Source organism: Dermacentor albipictus, chromosome 7, assembly GCF_038994185.2.
Source record: "Dermacentor albipictus isolate Rhodes 1998 colony chromosome 7, USDA_Dalb.pri_finalv2, whole genome shotgun sequence".
Classification (NCBI taxonomy): Eukaryota; Metazoa; Arthropoda; class Arachnida; order Ixodida; family Ixodidae; genus Dermacentor; species Dermacentor albipictus.
Genome location: NC_091827.1, coordinates 45,380,861 through 45,389,758, shown reverse-complemented (window position 1 = coordinate 45,389,758; position 8,898 = coordinate 45,380,861). Strand labels below are relative to the sequence as shown.

At 44.1% G+C, this 8,898-nt stretch overlaps 1 non-coding gene across 1 annotated transcript; it reads right to left on the bottom strand.

Moving 5' to 3' along the window:
* Positions 1–7,737: 7,737 nt before the first annotated feature.
* LOC139048188 (U2 spliceosomal RNA) lies at positions 7,738–7,922 on the bottom strand. Its single transcript, XR_011507619.1, has one exon. It is a non-coding gene; the product is annotated as a U2 spliceosomal RNA (small nuclear RNA).
* Between the last annotated feature and the right edge of the window lie 976 nt (positions 7,923–8,898).

Sequence of the window (8,898 nt, the reverse complement as noted above, 5' to 3'; positions counted from 1 at the left end):
ATAAGCGTGTTTTTCTGCGATATGACTGTGTCGGATTATTTAAAATAGGTTACTGGGGGCGATTTTTTACTGACCGAGTTCGTAGCATTGGTGGACGCCAGAACTTGCACGATAATTGAACGGCGAATAAATACGTTAACAAGCAAAAGAGTACGCATTTGGGCTGGTTGGTTCATGACTACGAGCAATAAAAACAGCGCTAAACGACGGGACGAGTGAAGGGACACAGACAACGGCGTTCAGCCAACGGCAGTCAGTCAGACAACAGGCAGTCAGACAACGGCAGTCAGCGCCGTTGTCTGTGTCCCTTCACACGTCCCGTCGTTTAGCGCTGTTTTTATTGCACGTTAACAAGATTTGGTAAGTTTAACAACTTTAGGAGGCATGCTGTTATCGCAGAGTGAGTTTGTCCGAAAGAGAGCGAATGGCAAAAGTTGGTTTCTCGTTGCCCTCAGTACAGGGCATCGCTTTTGGCGTTGTTGGTATAACTTTACGATAAATGTTTATTTGTACACGTGTGCATTGTTTCCCGCATGTTTATCTACACTGGACATATTAGTATTTGTTTTGAAAACATCTATACATTTGACTGGAAAGGGAAAACGAAGAGCAGGCTACAACTGCCACCGGAAGGGGCACAACGCCTGCCTACTGTTCAGGAAGGAGGTGTCAGAAACATCGAAATGTAAACTAGAAAGGATGGGCGGAAAGAATAAAGAAAGAGCAATCGGACAAATGTTAAAGAATAAAGAAGAATACACAGTACAGTTCACACACAGTAGGGCCAGCCACTGCAGGTCACACTACTACAGAATGTTAAATAGAACAAATAATGCTTGAGTTACAAACGTCAACCTAAGTTAATTCTAGAAAAGTAAATAGAGCGCGATGAGCCTGATCGCGTAGAGGCGCACAACCACTGGGATACAAACATTCGTCGAGTGTAGTTCACAGCAGGTCAAGGATATGATAACCCATCACTAGCGACATGCGCTGTGCACTGAAAGCAGGACACTCCAATATCAGGTGCTGAAGTGTCTCGCAGCGACCGCAAGACGTTCACGATGGACTAGCCACACGTCCTTGTCTGTATAAACGTTCGCATACTTTCACACAGCCAACCCTCAGTTTGAGTAGTTGCGCTCTAGCGCGACGAGACAAGCCTCGACCGCAACCGCAGGGCGGGAACGTTCCATTTGCGACGCGCTGGTCTGTATGCTGCTTGAGTAGGTGGCGACGTATCAGCAAAGGAGCGTCAACAATCTTGCATAAAATTTCAGGACAGGTACAGTTATGAGCGCAAGTTGAAACCAGTCGATCAGCCTCTTCATTTCCGGCGATACCAAAGTATTCATGCATTGAGCAACGAGAGAAACCGCACGTGATGAAATTTTGTTTGCAGACTCAGTAATGCTGCGCACAACTGGGCAGTCAATCTGACTGCGTTGTAACTTGCTAAGGGCAGCGCGGCAGTCCGTAAAGATAACAATATTCGATGCGGTTAACTCCTCTTGAACGTATTTGAGTGCAACGCACTGAAATACGAAGAAACTTTATTGCAAGTCCGGCGAGGACGCGAACTCGTCGTGCACCCGGCTATTCCCACGTCGGGACCGGCAGGTCTAGCCCACTGGCCCGGTCGCGGACACGACGGACAGCCAGGATTGGCTAGCTGACGTGTCGCTCTTTTGGCTCCCTCATGCAGGTGTGCGCGAAATTTAAGGGCGAAAAGACGCAGTCGAGGTAAGTACATGGTGCTTCAAATGGCTACGTTGATTGTACCTCCCTTAGTCCGTCTATACTTCGAACGTTCATTGTTCGCACACATTTCGTATCTCATTTGTATATCCTAACATCTTGGGGGTTTTGCGCGCCAAAAACCACGATATGATTACGAGGGACGCCGCAGCGGTGGGCTCGCGAGTAAAAACTGACCACCTGGGGTTCTTTAACGCGCACGTCAGTGCTCTCGGTTGTGGGGACCCCTCTAAACCCCTATCTCCTGTTCACGCGCGACTTGGGCCATTCGCCCGCTCGATCGCGGGACGTCGACATGCAGTTCCAAGCCTCGTTTTTGGACAGCGCCCATTCTCCGCTGGCGCCGGCGCGACGCGGAGCCGGCTGCTTGTGCGCGCTGCTCACGTTACGCCGTCCGCCGCGCGTAGGAACCCGAGCAGCGGACCCCCTCGCGCCCTCTCTTCGGCTTCTCTCTGCTTCAGCATCGGAGGTACGCGGCGGGGGCCTTCGCCCGACAGATTTCGACTTTCGGCGCTCTGGGCTGTCGGACGTGCGGGGGCCCACTTGATCCCGCGCCTCTCTGAGCAAGCCCCCCCCCCCCCCAACCTTTGTGTGTGGCGAACCTGCTCGGAGCAGCCGGTGTGGCGAAGCAGACTTCCCGGGAGCTTTTTTATTTATTTTATTTATTTATGATACCCTCAGGGTCAACAGACATTACAGAGGGGAGTGGTACAAAACACAGAAAAACATTATTTTAACTACAAGAAGCAGCACAATGTTTCTAATTATGCGATAGTAGTTATGAAGAGGCAAAATACATGTCACAAAAAATACCATATATATACAAAGAAGCAGTCCAGTTTTTCTAATTATACAATGATAGCTATGGAGAGGCAAACAAAAACATGTTACAGGGCATTGGTTAATGAAATCACAAATTTTTCATGATCTGAAATTACTCACCCGTAGTCTGCGATTGCCACCCTAGTGCCGTACTCCTGTATTGCACCCGCATTTTGTACGTAACATGCAATAACCCACCCCTCCCCCCAGCAATTTGCTTGTACCACGGTTGGAGTCGTCTCTACGCCTTGCCGGCGAGTCAGCGAACCCGCCGCGGCGCCCCCTTGCGTGCACTAGACATCACATCAGAGATGTTAATTATTAGGAATAACTTAGACGTAAAAGAAAACGCAGTTCAGACTCAAACAGATTCAGCAGCAATAGAGGAGCCTGAGAGAACAAAATTTAACATACAGAGATTCTGCTGGAAAAATCAGAATAAGTATCCCTAGTTACACGGCCGCAGGGCCCGATGAAATCCCAATACAGTTAATCAAAAACCTCGGTCGGAAGAGCAATGCACTGCTGACTAATGCCATGGAGGAAGTGATTAGAACGAAGAAAATTTCGATTCCATGACGTAAAAGCAACTTCATCTACAAAGGCAGAGGTGATAAGGATAAAACGAGCTCGTACATGCCAGTTACGGTAACGTCGGTGATATACACGGTGTTTCAGCGAACACTTTAAAAAATCTTTCAAAGTTGCCTGTGGCAGATATCACAATTCTAGATCATGAGCTGGTCTACTCGAAGCGACGGACAATACTCGCACAAAAAATTGAGATGCAAAATTGACTAATTAATAGAAATTGTCTAATTACGTGTTAACTAATTACATTATGGCCCATATTGCAATTCGCAAATTCTATCCATGCAGTTCGCAAGGCGGATCCACTTGGAACGACTTTTCAAGATTGCACCAGTTTCGAAATGTAAATTGCCGAACTATGCGGAGAAATGCATTGGCGTTCCAGTTAATTCTTTAACAAAACGTCATTTCATGCTCTGAAGCACACAAGTAACTGGAACGCCAATTCATTTCTCCGCAAAGTTCGGGAATTTATATCTCGAAACTGGTGTCGTTCTGAGAATTCGTTCCAAGTGGATCCACCTAGCGAAGTCCACTGCTAGAATTAGTAAATTGCAATATGGGTCATAATTATCTAAAAAGTTAATTAGTGAATCCTTGTTAATTAGTAGATTTTGTATTTCAGTTTTTTGTGTAAGTAATGTCCGCCACTTCGAGTAGACCGGCTCATAAACTAGAATTATCTGCCACAGGCAACTTTAAAAAATTTTGAAAGTGTTCGCTGAAACAGCCTGTATCGAATCGCAGTGCAAGATAAAATTAGAACTGCTTAAGTGCGTGGGAAAAAATGATGTGCTGTAGGAACTACAGAATGGGTTCAGACCATTCTGGGCTCAAATCATTGTTTTCATGTTCTGCGTCATATGGCTTAGAAAGTGATCTCAGCCATGTGGCTTAGACAGTGATCGTCTTAGCCATGTAGCTTAGTGATCTCAGCCATGTGGCTTAGAAACTGGTCTTCTCAGCCATGTGGCTTAGAAACTGGTGTTTTCAGCCACGTGGCTTAGAAAGTGGTGTTCTCAGCCATATGGCTTAGAAAGAGGTGTTCTCAGCCATATGGCTTAGAAAGTGGTGTTCTCAACCATATGGCTTAGAAACTGGTGTTCTCAGCCATGGCTTAGAAAGTTGTGTTCTCAGCCATGGCTTAGAAAATGGTGTTCTCAGCCACACGGCTTAGAAAGTGGTGTTCTCAGCCACATGGCTTAGAAAGTGGGGTCCACAGCCACATGGCTAAGAAAGTGCTGTTCTCAGCCATAAGGCTTAGAAAGTGCTGTTATCAGCCATATGGCTTAGAAAGTGGTGTTATCAGCCATATGGCTTAGAAAGTGGTGTTATCAGCCATGTGGCTTAGAAAGCGGTGTTCTCAGCCATATGGCTTAGAAAGTGCTGTTCTCAGCCATAAGGCTTAGAAAGTGCTGTTATCAGCCATATGGCTTAGAAAGTGCTGTTATCAGCCATATGGCTTAGAAAGTGGTGTTATCAGCCATATGGCTTAGAAAGGGGTGTTCTCAGCCATGGCTTAGAAAGTTGTGTTCTCAGCCACACGGCTTAGAAAGTGGTGTTCTCAGCTACATGGCTCAGAAAGTGGCGTCCTCAGCCACATGGCTTAGAAAGTGGTGTCCTCAGCCATAAGGCTTAGAAAGTGCTGTTATCAGTCATATGGCTTAGAAAGTGGTGTTATCAGCCATATGGCTTAGAAAGTGGTGTTCTTAGTCATATGGCTTAGAAAGTGGTGTCCTCAGTCATATGGCTTAGAAAGTGGTGTTATCAATGGCTTAGAAAGTGCTGTTCTCAGCCATATGGCTTAGAAAGTGCTGTTCTCATTCATATGGCTTAGAAAGTGCTGTTCTCAGTCACATGGCTTAGAAAGTGCTGTTCTCAGCCATATGGCTTAGAAAGTGCTGTTATCAGCCATTTGGCTTAGAAAGTGCTGTTCTCAGCCATATGGCTTAGAAAGTGGTGTTATCAGCCATATGGCTTAGAAAGGGCTGTTCTCAGCCATATGACCTAGAAAGTGGTGTTATCAGCCATATGGCTTAGAAAGTGGTGTTCTCAGTCATATGGCTTAGAAAGTGCTGTTCTCAGCCATATGGCTTAGAAAGTGCTGTTCTCAGCCATATGGCTTAGAAAGTGCTGTTCTCAGTCATATGGCTTAGAAAGTGGTGTGATCAGCCATATGGCTTAGAAAGTGGTGTTCTCAGTCATATGGCTTAGAAAGTGGTTTTCTCAACCATGTATCTGGATTAGAAAGCGCGATTCTCTGCCTTATGAATTAGATAGTAGTGTTCTCTGAATCAGAATCAGAATCAAAAATTTATTATTAGAAGGTGGGTAACAGTTACAAGTACTTAGTATGCAGAAGGAGGTCCCATAGTCAAAGACTGTATCGGGACCTCCTGTACAAGAAGTTATTGTAGTTAACATCTAAAGGCAACAACAGCATAAAATAAGGAAGTATACAAGCAACAAGTAAAGAACGGTTACAGAACAAAATACAAGATTGATTACGAAAAATAGCAAGGTTTAGCATATCTCATGGTAGCAGCGAAGTTGTGCGCGAACAAAATACCAGCAGTTTATTTACAACAACAAAAGAAAAAAAGAGGGAAAAGAAAGAGAAGAAAAAAGCGAACAATGACCGACTACAGTAATCCTTGTCGTTAATCTGTGAATAAAAAATGCATTTTTAGTTCTCTTTTAAAATGTGATAAAGATCTTGTGTTTTTTATTGTGAAAGGAAGCGTGTTCCATATTGATATGGAAGAGAATTCTACAGTCTATTTACCATAGTTAGAACGGATTCTTGGTAAAATAAAATTGTTATTCAACGCAAATCTGGTGGTACTATGAATCATCTGGTTAGAAGGCGAAAATGGGATCGATGGTAGCTCATTATTCACAAATCTGTAGAAAAAATTACCTAGGTTGTATTTAGTGAGTCCAGATATGGTAAGAATGTTATTCTCGTGTAGCAGGGAAGTGGCATTAGAAAAGCGTGGGCTGTAAGTAATTATTCTTATGGCTGGGTTCTGAACTGCCTGGAGAGATGCAGTGTGAGTATTATAGGTGTTACCCCAACATATTATGCCATAAGTAATGTGAGAGTGGACAAAAGAGTGGTAAAGTGAGAGTAATGTGGCACGTGAGAAGTAAGGGCGTGTTTTAATTAAGATGCGTATACCATTAGCTATTTTCTTTTTTATGTGAGCAATATGATTGTGATATTTCAAATTACAATCAAGTAGAATAACAAGAAAAGATGAACATGAACTTGGAGGAAGGCGGTGAGAACCGAAAGTGATAGGTGGAATGGATGGTATGTTTCGCTGATGAGAGTGCTGCATTAGAGAGTGCTGTGCCCCGCCATATGGATTAGAAAGTGTACGATTATCTCGCTAATCGACGTGCCTAGAGAAGAGAGAAAGAAAGGAGTAAATCACCAAGGAGTACTACTGCTGGATGGCGCAAGAGAGGTTTGGCAGCAAGGGCCCAAAATTAGGGGACGCTGTCGGTCGCTCAAACGAAAGAACGCAACAAAAGAAGCACCAAAGAGCGCAAGCGGAGAATGGGGCTTCGCGTGCTAAAGCTCGTTCCCGTTTTAGCGCACTTAGAAAGGCGCCGAGCTTTATAAATCCCGAACCCGCCGTGGTTGCCTATAGCGGCTTTGACGTTGCGCTGCTAAGCACGAGGTCGCGGCATGAAATCCTGGCCACGGCGGCCGCATTTCGACGGGGACGAAATGCAAGAACACCCGTGTACTTAGATTTACGTGCTCGTTAGAGAACTCCAGACGGTCAAAATTGATCCGGAGTCCCTCGCTACGGCGCGCCTCATAAAGAGGTCGTGGTTTTAGCACGCGAAACCACATAATTCCTTTAATAAATCCCACTTTTGTGGTTGTTGCTGGAGGCGTGATTAACGTAACGGTAGTTGCTTGTATTGAAGAGCAGGTCCCATGCGCTTTCTCTTAGGCCGGCTTTAAATGTATCGTGCTTCAAGATGAAGTAGTATTTGCGTTATTGTTCTTTTCTAGCTCCACTAATAATAATCATAATCATAGGTTGTACAATGTGTGCAAGAATGGGTACACTGTTGCACACATTGCAAACGCTGCATGCGCTTCGCCTTCAAATAGCCATTTTTTACCATATGCACGTGTGAAGGAACCGCGTCGACCGGGGCGGTCGATGAGGGTACGTTCGGAAGCCTTGTCTCAGAGCGCCGATACCCTCTTTACGAAAATTCACGACTGTAGAAAAGCCATGCACATTAACGGTGATCGCTCTCAGGTTTAAGATACATAGCGCTAGAAAAATCGAGAACGTGTTACCGTTAACTATTCCAGGTTTTTCTGTAACGTGTACAAATATAGCCTGCCCCCTCTTAAAAATTGAAGGTTTGCTTTCCCGCATTGCGTAGTCGTGCAGTGGCTGAGCCTTTGAAAAATTAGCGGGGGGCAAATGAAACCTTGATTGACAGCTTGCCTCCATTGTGACACCATATAATGTGTCATCATGTAATTTGAGTCTGATTTTGAATTGAACAAAGTTTTCCCACCCCCGTAGGGGTGAGTGGGCCGATCTCAGAGGCAGTGCAATACCGGGCCAAACCGTGGCGGAGGTGAAGCAAGCTTCAAGCACTCCGCCCCATTCCAAAAGTAAGTTTAATATCTAGGGTCCAAATAGGACCCGTATCAGATATTAAGCTGATAAGAACAGAATTTTTTATTGTGTTAATTACAGAACATCAAAACATGGGGTTGCAGAACCAAGGAAAAAACGAATAAAAAGGTGTACATTCTAAAAGGTAAACAAATGGCTAAAAATACTAGTTAGTGGTCTTAGTAATATAGAAGGCTAAAGCTGTATAGGTGCAAAAACTACACAAAGGGAATTTTATTTGACAAAAGCACATGTAACAAAACACTGATGTACCGTGTTTACATCATCACATGGTATGGAATCGTTATATAATGTTTAGTCATGCGAGATAGTTTTTTTTTCCGTAGGACGCATTGATAACGTAGATGATTATGTGGTTACACATTCAATATATATATAACTTGAGTTTTTTTTAGAATATGACAATGTTCGTTTCAAGCTGGCCTTTTCTTTCAAAAATACAACGGGTGTGCCACTTTCAAGAAATCTTTGTTCTTTGTGGTTGTTTGAGCATTTAGCTCTTTCCACACGTGTATTCTCGTTTTTCTTACGGTTGGAAATGTCGCCCTCCCAGGTTGCCGCGATGTTTCGGCAAGACTTCTTCTATTCCATATATGCATCATTAATATAATTCTTATTAACATTTGTATTCGCGTTCGTCTTGGGGATTTCTTTGATATATCTAAGTTCAAGAGTTTCTTAGCAAGTTTCCATGTAAAAACTTCACAAAGGGAATTTTATTGTACCAATTCTCGGTGGTGAACATGATTACATACTAACAAAGTGTGCGTAGGTCTTATACAATAGGTAGTTTTCACACAAGTGTAGACTGTGCACCACAAACATGCAGACTGCGCACAGGCAAGCGAGTTCAAACAATAAACACGATGAGGATTTATAACAAACCTGTTGGAACCATCACTAGTGTATGGACAGCGGGAAAGACAATTGTGAGGTACACAACTTGTATCATCACGTAACCATGTAGGAATCAGTTATACAATGCTTAAACGGTACATGCGGCAACGGGGCAGTCTAATTGCACATATCTGTAGTTCTATATCAT